General features: G+C 45.7%; 1 long non-coding RNA gene across 1 annotated transcript; it reads right to left on the minus strand.

The window, feature by feature from the left end:
* Nucleotides 1–1564: 1564 nt before the first annotated feature.
* On the minus strand, nt 1565–21408 carry LOC148051039 (uncharacterized). The gene is made up of 4 exons (XR_015700642.1): nt 21273–21408; nt 18825–18954; nt 7399–7575; nt 1565–1730 (listed from the first exon to the last, which is right to left on the minus strand). It is a non-coding gene; the product is annotated as an uncharacterized LOC148051039 (long non-coding RNA).
* Nucleotides 21409–23010: the final 1602 nt, after the last annotated feature.

The following is a 23010-nucleotide window of genomic DNA, read 5'->3' on the forward strand; positions in this document are numbered from 1 at the left end:
TACTAGAAAATACCTCATTAAAATGGTGTTGTGGTATTTATTTATAGATAGCAATTTATATCACACCCATCATACCCACTGATCTGGCAGCTGTGATCGGCAAATTGGACAGCTTCTCCCACAGCACTCCCTGCCCCAAATCCCCTCCCCGATGCCCCCCACTCCCTTACCACCACATCTGCTACCTGCTTGGTACCTGGCATGTATTCAGCGTGAGAGCAGTGTCGCTCTGAATAAACCTCTCTTTGTCCCCATTTATCCAGGCCTGCAGCACTCTCCAAACATGCAGGTGGGGTACCAAGGATGCAACAGCCCCATCAAGAGCCAGACAACATCTGTGGTGCTTTGTAGCTAGGTATTCTTGGGTAAAATCATCAGCCACTACAGAGCTCATCCCTGGAGTGGACAGGCAGCTGAAGTCTGCATTTGCTGGAGGGTCCAGGTGGCTTTGGAATGCACCAAGGATAATACCAGAGAGGCTCCTCTGTAGGTCGCAGACACCAATGCAACAGCCAGTGTGATAAAACACCTTGTAAGAAAGCATAGGGTGTGTCTTCAGTGGGGAAAGGAAAAAAAAAAAAAAGGAAAAGGAAAAAAAGAAAAAAGACTGGCAAAAAAAAGAGGTTAGATGAGGTAGCTGGGACTGCCGGGGGCAATCTGAAATCAGTTTACATTAGAGCAGGTTGCTCTTGATTTTGCTACAGCAGTTGTCACGCTTGGTAAGAATAACAAGCTATTCATACAGCAGCCACCATTGTGCAGCTCAGCACATGCAGCCTCGTGGAAACAAATCCAAGCAAATGCAGCGGCTGGGATGGGACTTCTTTTTTTAAAAAGCACATAAAATGGTTATGTAAATAAGTTTCCACTTCAGGAATCTGTGAGAACAATTGTTTCCCTGTAAGAGGACTTTGTTACTGAAGCACCTGATGTTTTACCCTAAATCTGCACTTTAGATTGAAATATACATCCCACGGCAGCTCCTAGGTCCTTCCCACTATCTGGCCCCTTCAATCTCCAGCTTTTTTTAATACTTTCAAGCTCATCAGCTATCTCAAGTTCCACCTTTGTGCATGCCCAGAACTGCCCCAGTCCTGACAGGGCCAAGCAGCTCAGCCCAATTCACACCTAAGTCTGATGAGGATCCAGAAACTGGGCGTTGCTTTGCCTAAATCCCCTGAGGGCTTTGATCGGGGATTATATGTTACCTGGTGACTGTTTTATGTAAAATGCATAAACAGTCCTGGGAGCAGAGTCCAGAATCTCAAACTCCCATGTGAATGCTCGAACCAGTAGGTAAGACAGCCATGCTCCCCCACGTGCACTTGCTTTCCAACCCAATGATTCAACAGCACGTTGCGGTAGAGCAGCAGATCCTCAGCAGAGAGCGGGCTAGGAGTGTCCAGCTCCCTGCCTTGTGGTTTGGGTGCTCTGCTACATGTGGCAGACGGGAACAAACAGCCTGAGGAGAACAGTGACTCTGTCACTTCCTGGCTGCTGGTAATCTGTCCTTCAGATTAGGCATCTTTGCTGTGACAGAAAGGCTGGCTGTACTCACCTTCCAGAGGAGCTGCTGGGCTGGGTCACTGCCGCAGTAGCATTTAAGACTTGAAATTTCCCTACGAGTCTCTCTAGCCACCATGCTGAATGTTTTGGACCTTGTGTGGAACTGCCAGGCTTGCCTCGGGCACGCTGCAGGGACTGCTGGCTCTGAAGTCAGAAGCTGGGCACTAGAAATCAAGAAACACAGAGCTTAATACTGAGACATCAAAGTACTTTTGGGTGTAACTTAAAAAATTTGTAACTGCATCTGCAAATGGCTACACCACATAGTTACTCAGCCTGGGCACTCAGGTCTTGGTGCATAACATGAGGAGTTTCATGAATTAGCATGGGCTAAGGGAGAAAGCCATTGGGAAAATCTGTACTGCTGCTATCGCTGCAGAGAAACAAAGCCTTCCCCTACCCCAGCAGCACACCAAGGCCCTCCCTGCTAAGGCTCTCTCCCTAACATGCGTTGGTGCATTTGTCTCATCCAGGACATTTGGGGGAGGAGGGAAACAGCTTTGTTTCTTCTAAAAAAGGGGAAAAGTTGTATTTAGATAATCATTAAATAGCAAAATGCTTTCTGTATCTGTTTGCATTGCTCATAGATACTAGAAACATTGTTTTCATGGGCAGAAGAATTATTTTACCATAAAAATGCACAAATGATGATATCTCTCTGAGGAAACATCCAAATGGACAAGCTTCTATCTGGACCGAATTCATGGCCGTTTGCAACTTGGTCCGGTTGATTTCCATTTTTACTACACAAATTATATTTGCAGTGGTAGAAATTTATAATTCTGCCCTGGACCAAATACACAAAAATGCTTTGGAAAATGCCATATTTTGCTCACAAATGCAAAGCAAAAGTTGTTTGTAAGTTTCACTTACTGCAGCAACAGTTCCACAGTGAATTTCCCCATTTGCTGCAGTGCTCAGAAAGTTCCTTTGGAAACCACTCGGCACACTCAGTACACACACAGAAAACACCAGGAGAGAGCCACAGGCCAAGTCGCTTCTAATAAACACTCTAAGGTTTCTTTCTGTCTGAGGTGCCAGGATAAAGAGCAAAGCTGTTCACATTGCCCCCATGCCACGATTTGGGGGCAATACCTCCTTCTGATACCTCAGAGGAGTGAAGAAAAGAATGAGAAAGCTGGGAAAATGCTTCTGAATTGTGTCCTTCAGCCCAAATGAGCCCCATCAGGTTTTTACCACTAATGCCACAGCTCATCTTTGGATTTCCATTGCGTTCGCCATCGTGGGCACCATTAGGGACACTCCAGCTAAAATGCAGGGGCAGCTACCAACCCAGCTGTAAGGCATTACAGCTGCTGCTCTGAGAGACTCCTCTCCTCCACAGCTCAGCGCAAAGCAGAAACACAGCCACGGGAGGGTCCAGCCCCAAGACCACCATTAGCTACACAGGGCTATGGATACCGCAGGGCACTGACAAAAGGCTGACACTCGTTGCCATGAAGGCTGGTCAGTATTCTTATTGTGCTGCACGTGTAAGCATTGGTCAAATTGTAAGGGCCAAAGGGGACAGCAGACAAGGAACAGTCTTAGCATTTGACCCTTAAAATAGCATAGCCTTTGGGTGATGATCTTGGGCCACTCCTGAAGCATAGCTAGATATCTGAGTATCTCTAAATGTATGCAAATATGGCAGTTTATGAGCAAGACCTCTCTTTATTAGAAGGGCTATGGGCTATACAAACTATAGAGAAGGCCAGTGGGTAAACAAGAGGGGCTCACCTCTGCCACAGGCTGCACAGTGTTTATGGGAAAACAGAAGAACTTTCTCCAAGGCTGATGTTTGCCAGGTGCATGAAGCTCCGAGGTACAAGCTGAGGAAGCATGTCACCATGCTGTTTCCCATCAGTGAAGCTTGCTTGGTCCCGCACAGCAGTGCAGAGCTCTGATTCACAGCGCTGTTTGCAGGGCATTAGTATGCCACCCCGTGCAAATCAATAATGGCTTCAGAGGAAAATTAACAGATGGTATGGGGGAAATCTCCTGAGGGTTTTTTTCCCCCCCTCCTCTGTGATAATAGGCTACTTATGATTTTCTGAAACCACCTGCATATTTTCCCAGGCATCCTGGCTATCGGTTAGAACAGAGTGTACGTCTCTACAGTGGTGTTTGCAGCACTGGGCTTGCTTTTCATTAAATATGCCTCTCATTTGTGTGCAAAAGACTGTACAGTCCAGAAGTTCACTGTCATGATGCCCCAAGGGGTGACATGGCGGTGATGACTAATGCTCAGGACTGGGTTCAGGGAATACTTAACATTTTCTAGCTAATCTCATTGCTTCAGGAGAGTCACCTAACATCCTGGTACCTCACTTTTCTCATTGCTGTAAGGGGAAGAAGTAAATCCTCCCTGGCCTTTAGAGGAAGAGTGCAGTGTATCAGTGTTGTTAAAGACTCCTGCAACTCACTAGGCAACTCAGAAACAACAGATGTTACCCAGAACAAAGTGCAAGAAGAGGAAATAGCACAACATCCAGGGACAGGACCAGAAAGCTCCACCACCCTGGGTGTATACTACTGTAGAAAGGCGGGGATGGGCAGTAAATGTGTATCTCATGAGTAACGAACACGTGCATTTTCATGTGCCATCACCATTCTGCAAAGGCTGCCAGCTAGTAACACTTACTGCTCTCCCTGCCACAACGTGTGATGTATGGCATGGCCACGTGCTCCTTCAGAGCAGCGTGGAGGCACGGGATGTAGGACTTCATGCTACCATCTTCTTAATCTTGCTTAAGCTACAAGATTTTTGCCCGGATCCCCAGTTCAGCCAGATTTCATAAAAGTGAATATCAGTTCCACTGTACTCCCTGCTGCCCACACCAGGTGTTCTGAGATGAACATCCTGCACACACCAGATCAGTTTAAGGATCTCTGTGAACTGTACTGCTTGCCAACCACCCAGCTGCAGCCCGTCATGCAGGCACAGACACACAGGGCAGCACCAGCCATGCCTGCTTCCCCAGGACACCGTGTGTCCTCCGCTCCCCTCCTCCTCACCCCTCCTCCTCTTCTCTTGTGTCAGTAACACAGAACGGTAAGGCAAACATGAGGGCTCTGGGACATCCAAAATACCCCCTTCCTGGCAGCTAGGAGCCACTGGTGCTGCCTTCTGATGTGTGTGAGTACTCAGTTGCATGAAGCCTCTTTCCATCCCACTACAAAGACCCTACAACGTGTTCTTCCCTGTACGCTCTACTGCTTCCTCACATCAGCATCTGCTGCTCAGCCCCACTGTCTTCGGCTTGGTGCCAGAGGGGCAGCTCTGTAGAAAGCCATTCCTCCCCTTCCCGGCTCGTGCGGCCCTGCCTTGGATGGAGCGAGGCCCTGGTGCCCTCTAAGAATACAGAGCTCATGATGGCTCTTTATTACGGCTCTGGCACTGGAAAGATGCTCTGAGCTAAAAGCCACACACAACCTACTCTGCAGGTAAAAAATCTTTCCTCACCAACCTCTTTCCCTCCCCCTGGGTTAACAGAGGGGACAGGCATCTGGGACTGCTGGAGCAGGGGTTGTTGATTTGTTAAAGGATCATTGCCTCTCAAAATTGCATTTCAGGAAGCTAGGAACTGTAGTTTGCAATCTGCATGGTTTCTGTTTCCAAAGGTGACCTCATGCATATGTGTGTGTGTGCCTCTGCTACCTTCCGTCAAGAAATAACTATGGGTAAGGCAAAACTCTGTCACAAACCAGCCTTGTGGGTGCATGCCAAGAGTGCCATGCTGTCTGCGCTTTGGCTATGCCCGCTCTAGCACCATGTACATTACATTCCCTATTTTGAGGACTAGATGTGTGACATCTAAAGTGTCTCAGGCCAGTGCAGCTGCAGGACATGAACACCAAGGGTTACAAATGAGAAGCTGTGGTTAGCTGGCAGCTGGCACAAGTATTGCTTTTTTGATAAGCACTTTAAGTGGTTCATTAATGGCAAAACCTTTTCTAATGAATCCTACCTGCAGCCAGTTGATGAACCACAAAGGACAGACTCCAGCCCTATTCCAGAATGCCGCTCGGTGGCTAAAGACAAGTGTTGCTTGGAAAATTAGCTTTTTTTTTTTTTTTTTGGCAAAAGACAATGACAGGGCAGGGGTCGCAATGCATAAAGTGCACATATGCTCAGTCACTTGGAAGAAGGATGTTCTCCAGCACTCATGTTTGAATTTTAACTGTTGACTGTGAGCCAGGTTCAGAGATGATGTAGGTGGTTTTGTAAGTTACATCAGTAACTTAGTGGGGTGGCTGTAAGCGGGCCAGCTACACCACAGCTCTTGACTGGCACACTTCCATAGGGAAGATGCACAGGTCTGAGCCTAAAGGAGAATTTCCCGGGAGATAAATAATGCCCTATCTGATATTTCAACCTTGGTTACCTACAGTGTCCTGAGACAAACACTGGCAAAAATATGGAAAGAGGGGATTTTTGTTGTTGTTGCTGTTGTTCCCCAGTTACAAATTCTCTCCATCGATTTGGAGACGTTGAAAATAATCTATGAGAACAGGGATTATTTTTGAATTGCCATTTTAGTCCAGAACTGGATTGGAAATAATGGTGATGGAAGAAAAGCTAAGCCAGCCTGATTTGTTACAGTAAAGCTGTGTTGTACTTTAGATTACTTATTAACAAACAGCAAATGGGCCTCTGCCTTGACCTTTTTTCATTTGAGCAAATATACTCTCCCGGCCCCTTGTAAACAGCAGTTACTGGTAACTGAGTCACGTACCCCCTCACATCACTGGAGTTAGTTTTTTTCATCCATGGCAAGAATTTTAGTCAAATTGAATTTTGCCAGGCTCACTAAGGTTATTAGCAGTATTATTAGCCTTAATAATACCAGCAGTAATAATAATACTCTGGATCACCATAAACGTGAAAACATCTAAGTATTATTTCACAAATATTAATTAACAAAACTCAATAGGAGGTCTGAGAAACCAGCAAAAATTGTCAGCCTCACTTCAGAGCTGAAGAGCTGAAAACAGAGCCACAGCAAGCAGAAGTGGCTGTTTGCTTGATGAGTTTCAATTAATGGCTGTTCCTTTGGTGTCACAAAATGCCAGGTGCCCAGTGCCTCTGGCAACACTGCCAGGTTAAAAGCAGCAGCCCACAGCACATATATGGAGCAGCAGAAGTCAGTAGTAGGTTTGGAAACTGGAGTCAAAAGGATAGGTTCTTCCACTGAAAGCTGGGCTTTCAATAGCTGTGCCGCTTAGAATGGGACTATCGGATGTGGGCCCCAGGTGTCTCGTGCCATGACCAATGGTCCCTTGGGCACTTTGGAAAATCCCACTCCTGCTGCTCTTCAATGAAGCTGAAGACCAAGAACGTGCCTAGAACCTGTACATGTTCTTGTCCCAGCAAACTATGGATATCCACTCCTTTGTCAGCCTTTATATTAAACCTTTTTGAGTGGAGGAGGCAAACTCTGACAACCACAAGGAATCCCCTGATGACTACTTTTCCTACCTAATTATTTCCCTCACTTCTCTCTACTGGTATTAAAGCTCCAGTGGTGGCCAAATCATGACAATGGCACCAAGGAGTTTGCAGAATTCGTCTTGGTTGTAAGTTAATTTATCCTGCAGATATCACCCAAATCCATTCTGAATCCCACAACACTGGGTACTCAGTAAACAAGGTGAAAGTTTCATCTAGATTCTTAACCAGTGATGTCTAAGAGTCTTTGCAGCAAGGGGTAATTACTTGTATTAATTACAGACTCCTCTAAGGTACATTATGCCACAGCAAACAGAGAATTGGACATACAAATTGGAGGGGTGACTTTTTTGTTTCTTTGATTTGTTCAAAAACCTTACCATTCGTAGGCATAGAAAGGACACAGGCAAAGTCAATTTGGATGTGTTGTTTGCAGTCAGGAGGACACAGTGCCAAGAGCAACAGGCTCATAACCAAGAGATCCAGGTGCAGTTTCTCACTCTGACACAGGCTGCTCATGTGATCTTGAGCATGTCACGTAACCTGTCTGTCCCCATCTGTAAAATTAGGATAATAGTAGTTAGTTCATGTTAAAGCCTGAAAGATGTCAAAACAGTAAGAAAAAGGGAGTCTGTCTTCACTGAGTCTTCATCCATCAGTGCCTTCTAAGAGTCACAGAAAGCACTGTGACCAGACTGACTCATTTTCCCTATGATACACTCACTGGTCTTCGCCTGGTGGGCAACTTTTCACTCTGTGACTGTGCTCACTTCCTATGCTCTATGCTTTTTGAAGACATGCTCTGAGAACCTTTTCTCTTCCCTGGAAAGGTGATGGCAACCAGATGCTCTAACTTCCCAGTCATATTCATCCAGTTTACTCCACTTAACTCCCTCAAGTTCTTTGCAGAGTTAGGTTAGATGTTCTACAACTTTGCAATGAATTTGAAGCATCTCATTTGCTGACGATAAATCCCAATGTCTCACATGTTCCTTTACATCTCCTGTGATACCCACTATAATTGCTCCTTACAAAAAAAAAAAAGATGCAAGTCCTATGGATGAAATTTTGTGAGGTGTTGCTTTTGGGAGCATGACAGAGTTCATTTTCCTCCACTTCCCTTTGTCTCAGCAGCCCTAGCACCAGCTATTCCTCTGCAGAAACACACTGGTGTCAGAAGTTTTCGGTCATGTGATGCCTAGTACATTAATGGGCGTCCCATAGCTGCCATCCCACACAGTGCTTTGAAGATCCGGGCTCTGTGTTTCATCCCAGATAGACAGTCTATAAAAGTCTTGCAAACAATTCCGGCACAGTCTCTGGCTTGGCCAGCTCTCACCACTGACATGTTATCCTACAGCAGAAGCAGCCCCCGGGCTTACATTTGGGCAGGAATGGAAGTGACGCCGCGTCTCTTTGGGAGCCCTCCTAGCCAGCAGATCCTAGAATACGCAACACAAGCAGAACAAAGTGGGGGTCCTCTGCACAGCCCTCTGGTGTTGCACTCTCTGGGCATAACATTTGGTGAACATCAAAGAGGGGCAGGAAGAATCCCCCCACACCAGCTCGGCAGGAGCTTTGGGGGTTTCTGCGGGGTGAGGCACGCTCTGTCCAGGCACACACCCTTGGCCTGCAGTCATTCATGGAGCCATGGAATTATACAGTGCTTTCTGAAGAGCTTTTGTGACTGTGATTGAAAAAAACAAATCAAGGGCCGGGTGAAGGGAAGGCTGCTTGAGTCTGCTGAGAGCCTGAGAGGACACCTTTGCACGGGAGAAGTGCCTGTCCACAGGTTGGGGACAGCTGTGTGTAACCTCTACTTGCCACAGGCACAGCCACTCTGGATTTGCACAGATCCCCCCTTTCTCCTAGCTCTGTCTCACCCAGCTGTGAGCTCTGTGCTCTAGAGATACTGTGGTCTCTGCTGCCTGTCCTATCTCCCTTGCACAGCAGAGAAGGACAGACAATCCTACAAACAGGGGACAGGACCACGGTGGGGGACTACAGTAAAGAAATCAGTACCCTGATGCATTGCTGAGGTCCCAGACTCGTGGGCACATGGATCCAATGAAGGTATCAAAGAGCAGGATCATGTCACCATGGCTTGCTGCATCCGTCTTCCTCACCTCCACGCATCCATCAGCTGCAGAGAGCAGCTGCCTGGTGGGGCAGGCCACTCCATGCAACCCAAATGTACAGGAGCTGTTCTGCACCTGCAGCAGTGCAATGGTGTAACAGCTCGTGTCCTCACCTAACCCTTCCTTCCTTACCTTTATCTCAGACACCAGGCTTGTCGGTAGCTGTCTACTTTACTGAAGAGCACACCCAGGGGTGCTGCCAGGTGAACAGGGACACAGGGAACAGTGTCTCACCATCACCCTGTTCTCTGGCTCTTGCACAGCTGCAGCAGAGGGTGTAGGATGACCATCCCTGGGACTAGCTTGGTGCCCAGCACCTCAGCCCTCTCCTTCTCTGTGGCTCTTCTGTGGAGGTCCCCCTCAGCAGTGTGAAGGGAACAGGAAGGATCTGGAAAGCTCTGTGGCTCTGTGCTGTTTTCATGTCTGTTTACACACATTACTCTCTGAATGGGCAGAGGTCTGTGAAACTGCTGATTCATGAACATCTTTGCCATCTGTGGCCTCTTCAAATGAGAGTTCACTCTGACCCAAGGATGATTTACTTTTCTTGGCTCTTCATCTCAAACTGATGCTGTCTCCAGTCCCTCAGACTTCGAGGGATTTGGGTAAAAATAAATATTATTGAATCTCTTGTGAAGCTGTTGAGTTAACTCTGAGCAGTGAAACATTCAAGTCTCTGACAGAGAAGGGAAAGATGGCACGAGTTAGTGCCAGGGATGACTTCTCACCAACTTCATACCCAGCCATCTTCTTCAAACCTACCAGTCTCAGCATATTTGCAAAGTCACAGTTTGGAGACCACTGAAGGATGAGCAAGAGCCTCTGACACGCAAGGGCCCTGAGCTGGGTCTGAGCATGGATTGGAAACAGAGGTTAAGCTGCCAAATACCACACACGTCCATTTCAGCTTTAGCCCTACTCCCTTTCCCTCCTTTCTTTTCTCACTGTGCTCTAACAATCTGTTGTTGCCGATCTACTTTCCCATGAACGGTCACAGTCTCACCAAGCAGGGCAAAGCTGTGGTCAGTAAGATCTCCTGCCAGAGCATGTTATATGACACTATTGTGGCCAAGCAGCTGCCCCCTTCCTCCCCCCCAGCTACATCTTCCTACTTGTGAAACCATCCCCTCAGAACCAGAAGAACCCGCTCTCAGGTAAGGTGCCTGAATACGGCTAGCAGGAATTGGCCCTGAAATTTTGTTATTAGAGCTGACGCCAGAGTCCGAAGAGGTGCTGCTGAGCTGCACCTCCCACTAACGTCACCAGCGTGGAAGGTGCTTTGCATGCCTCAGTATTAGCCCCAGCGTTATCAGAGGAAAAATCATAACCATCATAATAAAATTTTGCAACAACCTCAGTCTAATTAATAGTGAGGAAAAAAAAGTCTTGCCAGGCCAGATGGCAAACTCTGAGTTTCTCACGTGATGACTGTCAAATTACTGTCTCCACAAAAGAACATCACAGAGCACATTTCATAAACCTTGGAAATGTTTATCAAAGTGGCAGTAAAGATCCTCACTCCAGGATCTGTCCACATGAAGGAGCCAAATGCAGAGTTGGGTTTTAAGGAGTTACCGCCAATAAAGGACTTAAGTGCATAAAACTAGACTTTAACTGAACTCAGGCACTGAAGTCCAGAGTCACAGAGGTCACTGTCTCTCAGCCACCTGTACTCCATGGTTTCTCCTTGGTTCATGTTCAAGTTTTCTGCTTCTGCACCTGCCCAGAACAGCATCTCCAAGGAGATGCACTTTATGCTATCCTCCTCGGGAACCCAGAGACAAGGCACCCCTTCTCTGAACACCCTAAGGCGTGGAGTCTTGCAAACAAGCTCTGAGAACACCAAATGCAGACTGAGGCTCCTTACACTATGAAGCTCTGATCACTTCACTCTAAAACAGAAGCTGCCCACCAACAGTGGGACGGGGAGGGCAAACATCCCAATAGTTGAAGGCATGGTTTCGCTCTGAAGAGCTTTCACCCGGAATAGCTGATCGGCCGGCAGTTAGACAGTCTCATGGGAAGTGAGAGACGAACACTCTCAGATTGAGGAACGCATTGAACCCAGGTCTCCCACTTCCTCAGTGAATGCTCTAAAATAAAAGACAGTGACTTAGAAGACAGACACCAGCCAGAAGGAAGGAGCACTACTCTCTTACTTCCAAGGTATTGCTGGCACTGTCCTTAGGGAGAAGACTCTCAGAGTCCTTAGAGGACTCAAGCATGAAGTCCTGAGTGTGGTTTCTGTGCTCTGATAGGATGGCAGGGATGTGAGAGTGGAAGGAGATTTCAGAAACACCTGTATTTTCAGTCTGCCCTCTAGACATCAAACATGCTCTCTGGGAGAGAGATGTCTCAAATGTCTAGGTCAGGTCTGGATGTAGCCCTGATGTGAACAGGGAGAATGAGGGGAAGGAAGGGCTATGCCGTCGTACAGCATTTCTGCTCTGGTCCCTGGGAACACAGGCTCATCCGGGCTACAATCTCCTCAGCCCGCCCCAGCAGCCTGGCCTGCTGACTCCTCCCCATCCACGGGCTAGGAAGCCTTGGCACAACAGCACTGCTTTTGGCTCCAGGGTCTGGCTCTCGAGGCTAGAGATGGCTGCACCTCCTGTTCGGATACCTGTGGCCTGTACTAAGCCTCATGCACCCAGACCTGCAGTCAGTTAGCACCTCTCCTGCGGCTCAGGGGACTGGGGTGCCTGGGGGGCACTATTAATGCAAGGGTCTTTCGTTTCATCTGCACTTTTTGGATGAAAGGATGTGGTTCACTGAAGCTTTAGAGGTCCTTTGGCTAGTGAACGGACATGTTCTACAGGAATTTGTTTTGGCTTTTCTGTGTTTTTGTCTTCTGGTGGGACAGAACGCTTTGAAAATTGCTTTTCCCCCCTTTGTAGAAAATAGGAGAAAAAATTACTTGACACTTTCACACTGCAGTAAAACACTCTTTAAAGTGTACAAACTAAGTTCTGCCTCATCTGGGTGAAAGTGCATTGTGTTTTCATGGCCTTATGTGTTATCTTGCAATAATAGTAAGAAGAAAACAAACCTTCCATATAAAACAAAGCAATAGAAGTGCATCAGTTTCATGTGTTGGCTGGTAATTACACATAGAAATTCCATGTAGTCATGAAAAAAGGTGACAACATAACACAATTTTTGTAAGCTGTTTCTCTTGGCAGATGGCATTTCCATTTTCAGTGTAACTCAAAAGGCTGAAGTGACTGACACCACTCTTAACTTTAGTTAAACCCTACCATAGCTGCTGCAGCCACTGCAGAGTTCTGCTTTCATGTCGCTGCTAGCACAGCGAGTTTCAGAAGAATTTTGGATTGGCTTGGATACAAGTCTAGCAGGGTGCTACAAATAGAAATAGCAGAAGAAGGTAGAAGAGTAAAAATATGCAGTGTTAGATCACGGGTAGAGAAGTAGCGCAGACAGGAAGTCAACGAAAGGGATAGGCATGCTGCTGCTCTCTGCCACTTGCTACGATTTTGAATGCACTCCATTTCCAAATCCCTGACAAAATTCCCACTTGCATTAACCTCGCCTTCCTTCTTCATGTCAACATTTGTAGCCACTCTGGATGAAAAGACAGCCACACTAGGAAGGAGAATGGCTGCTTTTAAACCTGCCCTTTCAAAGCTGCCCTCTGCATTGCGTAATAGTTCACACGGTCACCACACTATAAAGTTGCATCTCACAACAGGTACAGTGGGACTGAACAAAGAACCCTGCACTTGAACCTGTCTGACCTTTGGGGATACAGGTTTGTAGTCTGGGCACAATCCATTCATATGGTGGCCCACATCTGAAAATCTGGGTGCCTGCAGCCGGGCTTTGTTGATGCACCTAATGGCCTGGCTTTTTTTCCAAGGTGTAGACCACGTCCAGTTCCTACTGACTCCTGTGGGATTTGTCAGTCACATTAAGGAATCTGAATATGGATTTAGGAGCCTAACTTTTGGCACTTGGGGTGGAAAACTTTAGCCAATAAGACTGCACAATCCTATTACCATGACAGCTCGGGAATGTGAGAACTCAGCAGTTTGGAATAAGGCGCCACATTAAAAATAGATTAAACTGAAAGCAGCCCTTACGGCCTACGGCACCTAGGACAAGCATCTGCCAGCTGAAATGCCTTGTAGGTAACTGTTCGCTAGTGAATCAGGTGCTGGCTGAAGGTGCCCACAGTTGCCTCAAGACACAGACAGATTTTTTTTCCAGAGACACTGTATTATTTTTTTTTTTTTAGCACCACATGAAACTCGGCAGCTCCAACCCTAAGGGGATCCATGCAAACCTCCTGCTTGCTCTGGTTCCCATGGCACTCACATCCACTGAGTTTCACTGTGAATTTCAGCTTCACAAATCTCCAAACTCAGCCTAGAGTGATAAACTGTGCCAAGCCTGGGCTCCAGCTATGGAGCAGGACTGTTCCCCTTTCTTTTAACACTACTGTATGAAACAATGGAAGAACCAAGTTGCCCTAGTGTGACACAAGAAAAATATGATCAGCATCCAGTGCAAGGTGTTGGGAGGACTTATTTCCTGGTCCGTTTGCAGCCTGATGGTGAAACTAAGGGTGAGCTGTTTCCCTGGCTGTCGTCTTCCTGCTAGCCAGGGACAAAAGTCACTTGTCCTTTTGGTTCTCTTAGATCTGCCCAGCAATGACCACAGAGATTTGCTGACCTGCACGTGGGCACTTCTGACAGTTGACGGAGTTGCATTTCAGTGGCTCTGTGTTTTCTTCTCCGACAACTCCCAGAGGACAGTGATGCTTTTATGCTTAATATATGCTGTCATTTTGTATTATATCTTTTCTTTGGAAATAACTTCATAAATGACCAAAACAAAACAAAATCCCAAACCCCAAAATCCAAACACCAAAGAAAGCTGAGGAGTGCTGCAGACATCACAAATGAATTACTGCTTCTTCAGTTGACATGGAGTCAAAAGAAGCCATAGCCCTGCCTGCTTTACAACAGTGATCTACCATAGACTGGTGGTTACTGGTCACTAACATTACTTCCCTGGATTTCTGCTTTTTTTCTTCTCCAGTCCCATGATGTGGTGAGGCCCTTTATAGAGGCTTTTGCTGCTGTATCAGCATTTGTGGCATAAAAAAAAATTGTGACAATAGAGCAAACCTTTGGATTCCACAGCTGGGTTGCTTAAAGACATAAATGACCAAGCACAGCCCCAGCGCCTAACTGTCCTCCTCCTCCTCAATCCGTCCTCCCATGCCTGATTCATGCAGCAGTCACAAAGTGACAGCAAGGGTTACAGTCTTGCATAAAGAACTGACAAATGACTTGCTCGAAGCAGACTGGATGTATTCGCATGTAATGGCTCAATGTGCTGGAATAATATTACAGCATGCTCCGTCCAACTTCATCTTCAGCTGAGTATAGTAACTCACTGAATATTGCAATACACTTGACAGATTAAGAAACCTTTTTATTTTATTAGGTTTAATTCCCCGCATATCTCTCTCTATTTTCCCTGCAGGATTGTTTGGGAATGACTTACAGTAACAGGATCAAGAAAAGAATAGTACATACCAGGTATGTGAATGACTAACTCTGCCCCATGACAAAAACAATGCCAAAACTTTGGGGGGATTTCAGAGTAATTCTACCTCTGTAGATACAGGTTGTCTGAAAACATCATTGACTAGGTTCTGCTGGAACAAATAAAAACAGGTAAATGATAGATGGGGATATATCTCCCCCAAGCCCCGGGTTTTTCAAAGATGTCCCCTACTCCCTACACTCTACACACAATCTATACATGTTAAGATCCAGAAGGCACCTTTTTTCATACGTAACTTTAAAAATTTACACTAGGCTTTATAATCCTAAAATACCTCTGTGGCACAAAGCCACATAAGCAATACGTGGGTGGAAAAGCTGTCAGCATAGCGGAAAAAATATTCTGCTGAAACTCAAAACTTAGCAGAAACAGCTGAGTCACTCTTTCGCAGTTAAGGTAGTCTGGGCTTGTTACCCTCTTCTGTGCCTCTGGATGGTGTCTGGCACACACACCCATCCTCTGACTGCCAGTGACTCCAGCACACCTCTAAACAAGAACTGCCTTGGAAGTATTGCGCCGACTTTCCTCACACAGGTGTATCTTGTCATCCACGCACACGACCTGAATGAATGCTGACCGTCCTAGAGACTCAAAGCCCTTGGGTACGTACAGCAATGCACTGGCCAATTCATATAGACATCAGCTCTACTCTGGTATGCAAGACGATGCACAGCAACATTGCCCACTTACGATTTGATCACAGTTCTCAAGGCAAACCATGTTTTCCTGACCTCCTGAGAATTAATGCTTTTTTATTAAAAAGCATGAACACAGTGAAAGTTTGAAAACCTAGCTCAAGTGCACTAAGCTAAAGGAGTGAGACAAAAAATTGAAAACAGATCTCCTTGTTTATTGTTGTCTTTTTTCCTTTTCTTTTCTTTCTTTTTTTTTTTTTTTCCTTTTCTTTTTAAGTCTCCTGATTCTTCAGTTGGCATTATTGTTCTGGCTGGGAAGAAGGAGCTGCCTATGAGCCATTTATTAGCACATAAAATTACTGAAATTGCAAAGGTCCAGAAGTCATAACTGCCAACAGATTATAGACTCTACTAATGCAGTCACATATGAAATCTATAAAGCTTATTTTAAAAGGAACTCTAGTATAGCCTATACATTTTGATCCCCAGAAAATATAATTTGGCTTGAAAACCTTTTGATCCTTCGACCTGCATTTTAATCAGAATGCAAGATTTTCCTGAAAACTTGTATTTGTGTGTCCAAATCAGAAAAGTCTACATACATGTAAACGACAGCTTAATTTGGATGTGCAACAATGTGCCACATTTTCAGCATGTAAGAATAATTTTCTTATGAACTGCAGCAACAATGTATACTAATTAGCTGCACCCCACACACACAGCCATGCAAATGCTATCACTGTGATTCGCAGTTGCTTATGGGGCAAGCTTGCCACTGTAAAATGGCAATATCAGAAGGTAACTTCTGCATTTTAAGCCCTATGATGAGAAGAACACTCTAACTGACAAATCTTCCATAAAAGCTTATTTCCAGTTTTGTGTTACATGCTAATATGATAGCTGCTTGCCAGTTTAACTTGCATCAGTGTGTTTCCTCCTCCAGTGGGAAGATATATTCTATATTGTACATCATAAAAGGGTACCCAGGATGTACGCATACCCCAAACTTGAATTGTTCCCTTACCCTGCTCTCCCATCACACTGGAATTATGGATGGGACACTTGTGATGGAAGAAATGCAGGGAAGGATTCCCCTATGTTTCAAAATTTTCTGAAACTTTTCTCATTGTTCTCATATTTCACAAAACCCAGCAGTCCTCCAGCAAGAGCACTTTGCTTTTCACGGGAAATGACTCTGACTGGGGCAAAAATATGCTTTTCTAAATAAACAGATTATGTTATACAGCATGAAAGCTAAAAAAATAAAGTAGCCTCAGCACACCTACACCTTGCCTGCCATCACCAAGCACACACACATGTCCAGGCTTTGGCTGGATACCATTTCAAGCGCTAGGCCCTGCAAGAGCAGATGTCGGACAGATTGTTTTCTCTTGGGCCCTCTCTCTCCTTTTCCTGGATTCCTCTCCTTGAACATTCGCTCCCACTCCAGTTAAACTCAATGCAAATTTTGCCACTGGCAGAATGAAATATCTAAATATCCTCACTTCTACATCCTAACTGCAGCCTTTTTTTCTTCTCTCTTCTCTAACTTTCCCTCAGTATCACATTTTCTTCCAAATACATCCCTCCTTGTCTCCAACGGCCTTCTTTATGCTTCTGCTCACTGGTGGCTGCCCGTAGCTGGCCTGCAATGACCTGTGCTGTAGCACCACGCTGATGAAGGGAAATTTGCTCTCTCATTCACATATGTTTTACACGCACGGCAGCACTGGAGACAGCATTGCTAGACTCATCTTAGAGTCTTGCTGTGCTCGTTTGCTCAGCCCTCTTTCCTCAGTTAGTCCAGAGCCCAGTGCCTGCTGCAGCATGAACAAGCAGAGCTAGGACACCACCTGAGCTTCTATCACTGTCAACTGCACAATTTGCAAAGGGAAGAGCAGCCACATCAATATGTAAACTTTCTCTCTGTTAGCAGCATACCCAAGAAAGAAAAGGTAGACACAGCTCGGTGTCCTTCCAGGAAGCTCCCTCCGAGTCAACCAGTAATGCCCAGCGAAACCAATGAAAAGACACCTGTAATCCATACCAGGCATGGAGCAGGCATCTTGCACAGAAGTACGTAAGCCATTGCTCAGTTATAAGCACGAAATACAAATGCTGAAATATATACTGCTCAGCGGAGCTCTAAAATGTTTTCATTACTTGAAATCTTCTCCTATTGGCTATGGAAAGGGGAAGAGCAAATTTCGCTCGATTAAATGAATACATGAAAACTCTCTCAGCCAGTTGCTCATGAGCTCTTGGAGGGATAATCCAGGTCACTGACGTAACACTGAGGAATACATCCAGCTACTGAACAAAAGTCATGACGAACACCAGTCATGTCAAGAAACATCTGTTACTGTTTAAAATTCTAAGGAAATAATCCATATACAGATTACCTAATAAAAGTTACAGTTATGTTACCCATAGCTAAGAAATCAGATTTCCTACACCACTTGGTAATCAAATTACAAAATAAATTACATGAGCTAAATTAAAAATGTGAACGACATTCTGCACATATTATATAATGATCTATATATTGTTACAGGTCTTGTGAAATATCCACTTGGAGTTTGCCTTAGCAAATGCTGCCTTTAAATTGGTTTTATCAACTCATAATTCTTGATGTGATATTTGCAAATGTTACTGCTCACAATGCAAACATCAAGCAGCATACCTAGAGCTTTATTTATTTACATTACCTACATGTTCACTTAAAATCAGAACTTGATGCTTTCATGTGGTAATCATGTATTGACTTTTTCAAATAAATGTTGCCAATAGAGTTATTGTATACATTCCTCACTTAGCAAGCCAAATAATACAGTGCTATTCTTAAAACTGCAGTCTAGGGAATCAAATCCTAGTTTTATTGCAGTCAATAGCAACCCCCCTTGCCTCCAGAAACAATTGGAATAAGCCAATTCTGTAACCAATAATAAGATAGGTCAAGAAATTTTTGGTATGAAAACTCTGGCAATCCCATTCTTTTGATATTTAACATGAGTTCCAGTAAACACAGGAGGGTTGCTGACTGGAATGAGGCAAGCAGCACTGGCACATAGCCTTCCAAATTTTATATTATTTTATGAGAAGTCTAAATGCTAATTTGCACAATTATGAATCAACAACAGACACTCATTTCAGCCTGACTCTGTCATCAGGGTTTGAACTGAACTGGCATGTCAATAAAAATGTGAAAATAACTTTAAAAAAGTTAGTGAACATACATTCCCAGTCCACCAAACTGAACTTGGTTCCACCAAAGCAAATTAAACCCTAATGTATAAATGACAACAAAACAAAAGTAAAATGTATATGTGACAGAGATGACTGTAAGCTTGTATATAAAAGCTAGAATACGTGACAGTGACCAACAGCAGGTTTGGCATTCAGCCCTGATCTCACAGTTGCTGGTTCGGGTGTACTTACTGGTATTTGTTCACATCGTCTCCTCTCCCTGAGGGCCTTCACTACAAATCACATGGTGGATCCAATACGTATCAGCAGCCCAAGATTTATTTGGTTCTTGAGGCCGCGCTACAGCCAGATGCATTAGAAGCTGTGGAGGGAATACCCAGAGTGAGAAAACTGAGGTACAAAAGTTCCCCAGTATTCAAGAAAGTTCTGAAACATTTTGAGGCATTTATTCAGCCAAGACTTTCCCTGACTCTAATGGGACTTTGCCAGAGAATGGTTTGAATGCCTAAAGTGGGGTTAATTCCTAAATGTGGTTCTTTATTTTAAACGTAAATAATTAGAAATCACAAAACTCTGCTCAGAAAAGGTGCTGTGCTAATCCCTCTCTACAGGCATTTGCTACTGACTTTCAGTGAAGCTGCACTCAGAAAAGCATCCATTGCTGCCTACTACTGAGCATCCTCACATTTTGAAGGAGAAGTCAAGTCATCAAACTAATAAAGGGAGAAGTAATGCCTAAAACTAGGGGAGGTCTTGAATCTCTCTGTTGACTAGGAACTGTTGTTAAAATATAAGTTGCCCTGCTGCACAGAAAACACAGGTAACCAGAGCCAGCTTCCACCGCATGGGCCCAATCCTGTTCCCACTGAAGTCAGTGGCAGAACTCCAACCTGTTTAATGGGAACGGCAACAAGCTTTCTATCTACTTAATATAAATGAAGATACACATCTCCTCTCTGACATATTTTGGGCTCAAAGCCATTGGCTGACACTTGTTTGGTTCTCTGCATGTATGTGACTCATGGGATAATATAATGCCTGATTTCCATTCTGCCAGACCTGTCTTTCTCCGTGGTTAACTATTAATTTCAGAGGCAAGATGCAATACTGCAGTAAAATAGGATGGTGTTAAACTAAGAAAATTGCACTTAAATATTTAGAGTAAATGAATCAGATTCCCTTTTGTGAGGATTCCCTTCCAGTTGAAGAGGTATACCCACGTAGTCCTTAGGACATCAGCCCATAGCTCCTGCGTAGAGAGGGAATTTGTGGAAGTCTCTAGCAAAGTACTTGGCAGGCAAAGTAGTGTAAACACACTGCCTTTACCCTGCCAGGATGGCTTGAGGAGAAACCTGATAATGGAAATGACAAAAAAAATCTGTATTCCAAATAGTTGATTCTTGTTTCGGGCTACCTACACAGAACTGGGTTACTCTGGATATACAGGTGCTCGATAAACTATGAGCACATGCTGATTTTCCACCAAAGTTGTAAACTCTTCGGGGTAAGGGCTTACTTTCTCTCTTTGGATCTATAGCCTAAGTTTGAGATACAAAGTAGTACCATAATATATATATATAAAAATAATACGGGCTGGAAGGAATGATCTGAACAGACTTTCTGATTCTTCTGAAGTTTCTTGTGATATGCTTATTATTACTAAGTGTTGTCTCGGCTTTAAAATGCAGTAACCTCAGATACGATACAGCAAATCACACTGAAACACAGATATTTCTGTGCAAGGTGTGTGTTTGTACACAATTTCACTTGTATAAACATGGATTTCGTTACGGGGGAAGAAAGAGACGCCCAGAACCAGAGATGTCAATGTATAAAACATTATTTTTTACTTAATCTGTTATACCAAGAGAGGGCAGTAGGCCTGTTTCTCCACCCTTTACTCAGGTAGACATTTGCCATTCTTTTCACCACTGAATTGTGTCAAACCCAATTCAACCAGTAAATTCAAACCAGTAAGTGCAAAGCACTGAGAAGCACCTGCTTTCTCCTAACAGCAAAGCATCTTCCACTGCCCCCCTTCAGTGTGGAAATTCATGTGGAGCACTCCAAAAACTGTTCCTATCCTCCAGCTCCCTGAAGCAGGTGGATGAGGCAAGCTCCTCAGGGGCAACTTGCCTGTCACAGCAGAAAAAAAATAAATCACTGAGAAATCTTGACATTCCTCTGCCACCCCTGACCTGCTGCAGGACGTTGCTATGGTCATGAGCAATCTCTCAACTCTGTACACAATGCTAGCAGACAACTACTCCCTTCCTCCCCAACATGTGATTACTTGCTTGGCCTCTCAGTCACTGCCCACCCCCATGTCTCACGCCCTCCGTGTCCCCAGCCCCATGTCTGGGACTGGGGAGGGTGAGGGCTGGAGAAGGAAGGACTGCACAGCCACACTTGTGTGGCAGTATGGGCAGAGGCTGGCAGCATCGCAGCAGTGCTGCGTATAAAAGGAAGAAGCTTGGTGGGAAACTCTAAAAGCCACCCCGCGGTTGTGAAGACAAATGCCACTGAGTATATACACACCCACAGCACCCTGCCCAGCACTGGGGCTGCTCAAGCCCTTGCCCAAGCCAGGATAAATAGTCTTGGTGCAAGGTGCGTGTGTGCGGGGAGTTGAGTGCTACATGCGAGGCCAGCCCCTGCCCATGGTCCTGCCACGCTTACCTGCTGCATCCACAGGGCAGCCACGGCACAGCAGTGCAGCCTGCGCCTACCATCCTCTTCTGCAGCAGCATGGACTGGCAGCTGTTTTCACATGAGCGTGCTGGACTAGATGATCCCCAGAGGTCCCTTCCAGCTCCAACTGTCCTGCGATATTTGGAGTAGACAGTGCATAAAAATCCTTTCCACCACCCAGCATTTATAATGCATGTCTAAATACAGCTGAAACAGGCAATGCATGGGGTCATACATGAGATCCGAGTGTCGCAGTACTGCTCGCTTTGATCCTGCTCTTAAGGCAAACATCCCTGAACATGCTGCTGTGAGAATTTTCTCATCTGGGCAATGACTTAGGGACTTGCCAAAGGCTCAGCTGTGTGCCGGGGTAAGGGTTCAGGTTGAGAGGAAGAGAGAATGCAGAGCTGCAGCTGGGGAGGGCTGGGAGGGGGCTGCCAAAGTAAAACGCAGGCTGCAAAGAACACAGAGGCTGCAAAGAGCACTGTGCTGTGAGAACTTTTTTGTCTAGGCCATGGCTGGGGGCCTTGTTGAAGGCTCAGCCTACAGTTAGGGTTAGGATTAGGGAACGCTGCTTGTTTTGGCACTATGTTTAAGGCAAGTGTCTCTAAACACTTTTCTGCTATCAATAATTTACCCTTCGTAATATTCCAGGGCATGCTGTGTTTATATAACTATTGAAACACCTATGTGGTAGACAGGTGATCATAATTTTGAATCATAAAATGGTTGATTCTTCTGCCACTGAAGACCTGTTTAATCTACAGTTCATTTAAATTAATGGAAAAATCTGCTTTGTCTGAGGCCATAAATGATTTGGTGTAACTACACACAAACACACATGGTGAGTCACAGTTCAGAACATAACTCAAACAACCAGGACTGTATTCCCATGCTCTAACCACTAGATTACAGTCCCTCCCACATATACCCTGCAATAATCTTTGCTCAAATGATAACAGCATTTCCCCACTTTACACGTTGGACGGCATTACTCAGTAACGCACATCATACCCGACGGGAGTACAGCTCTGCAGGGCTGGGGGAGGAAGGAAGCACAAGTAAAAGTCATTCTTTTTGCCCGACACCACTAGAACTTAACTCTTCCCTTGGAAAATTACCAGCTCTGAATCTCCTGATCTACACCTAACTGAAAAATAAAATCCTTAATTCTGATCTGCACTCATCTTTTACCCATCCCGAGCAGCGAGTGCTTGCGGACTGATGGTCACAGTGGATTTCGGAGGAGCAGCCTTACCTTTCCTCCACCCCGCAGACCAGCGTGAGCCCTGCCGGGAGGGTGCAAAGCCCCCGGCACCCTCAGAGCTGGCCCCCTCCCGTGTGGCAGGGCCCAGGGGGCCGAGCGGGACTCGCACGGCTGCACCTGCCCCGGGCCGAGGTGCTCTGGGAGCCCTTGCGAGGACGCAGCCTGCCTCTTGGCCTGCGCATCGCTGGGTCAGGCACCGGCGGGTCCAAGTCTCTCTTTGGGGTGTTTCATTTCTGCTGTTGATGAGCCACGCACGGCACATGGTGGACACGCCATGGGGGCAGCGAGCGACGGGGAGCTCGGCTCCCCCGAGCGGATCACCCTCCCCGGGAAAAGGCGGACACAAGTGCTGCTGAAGGCGACGGGACACGGGGCAGCTTTTCCTCACACGCCTGAGGCGCAGCCCCACCCCTGCCGTGGCCCGGCCGCCGACCCGCCGGGCAGGCGGCGTCCAGGCCC

The sequence above is a fragment of the Nipponia nippon genome, unplaced genomic scaffold (assembly GCF_047370975.1).
Source record: "Nipponia nippon isolate SJK-2023a ecotype South Korea unplaced genomic scaffold, ASM4737097v1 scaffold_7, whole genome shotgun sequence".
Lineage (NCBI taxonomy): Eukaryota > Metazoa > Chordata > Aves > Pelecaniformes > Threskiornithidae > Nipponia > Nipponia nippon.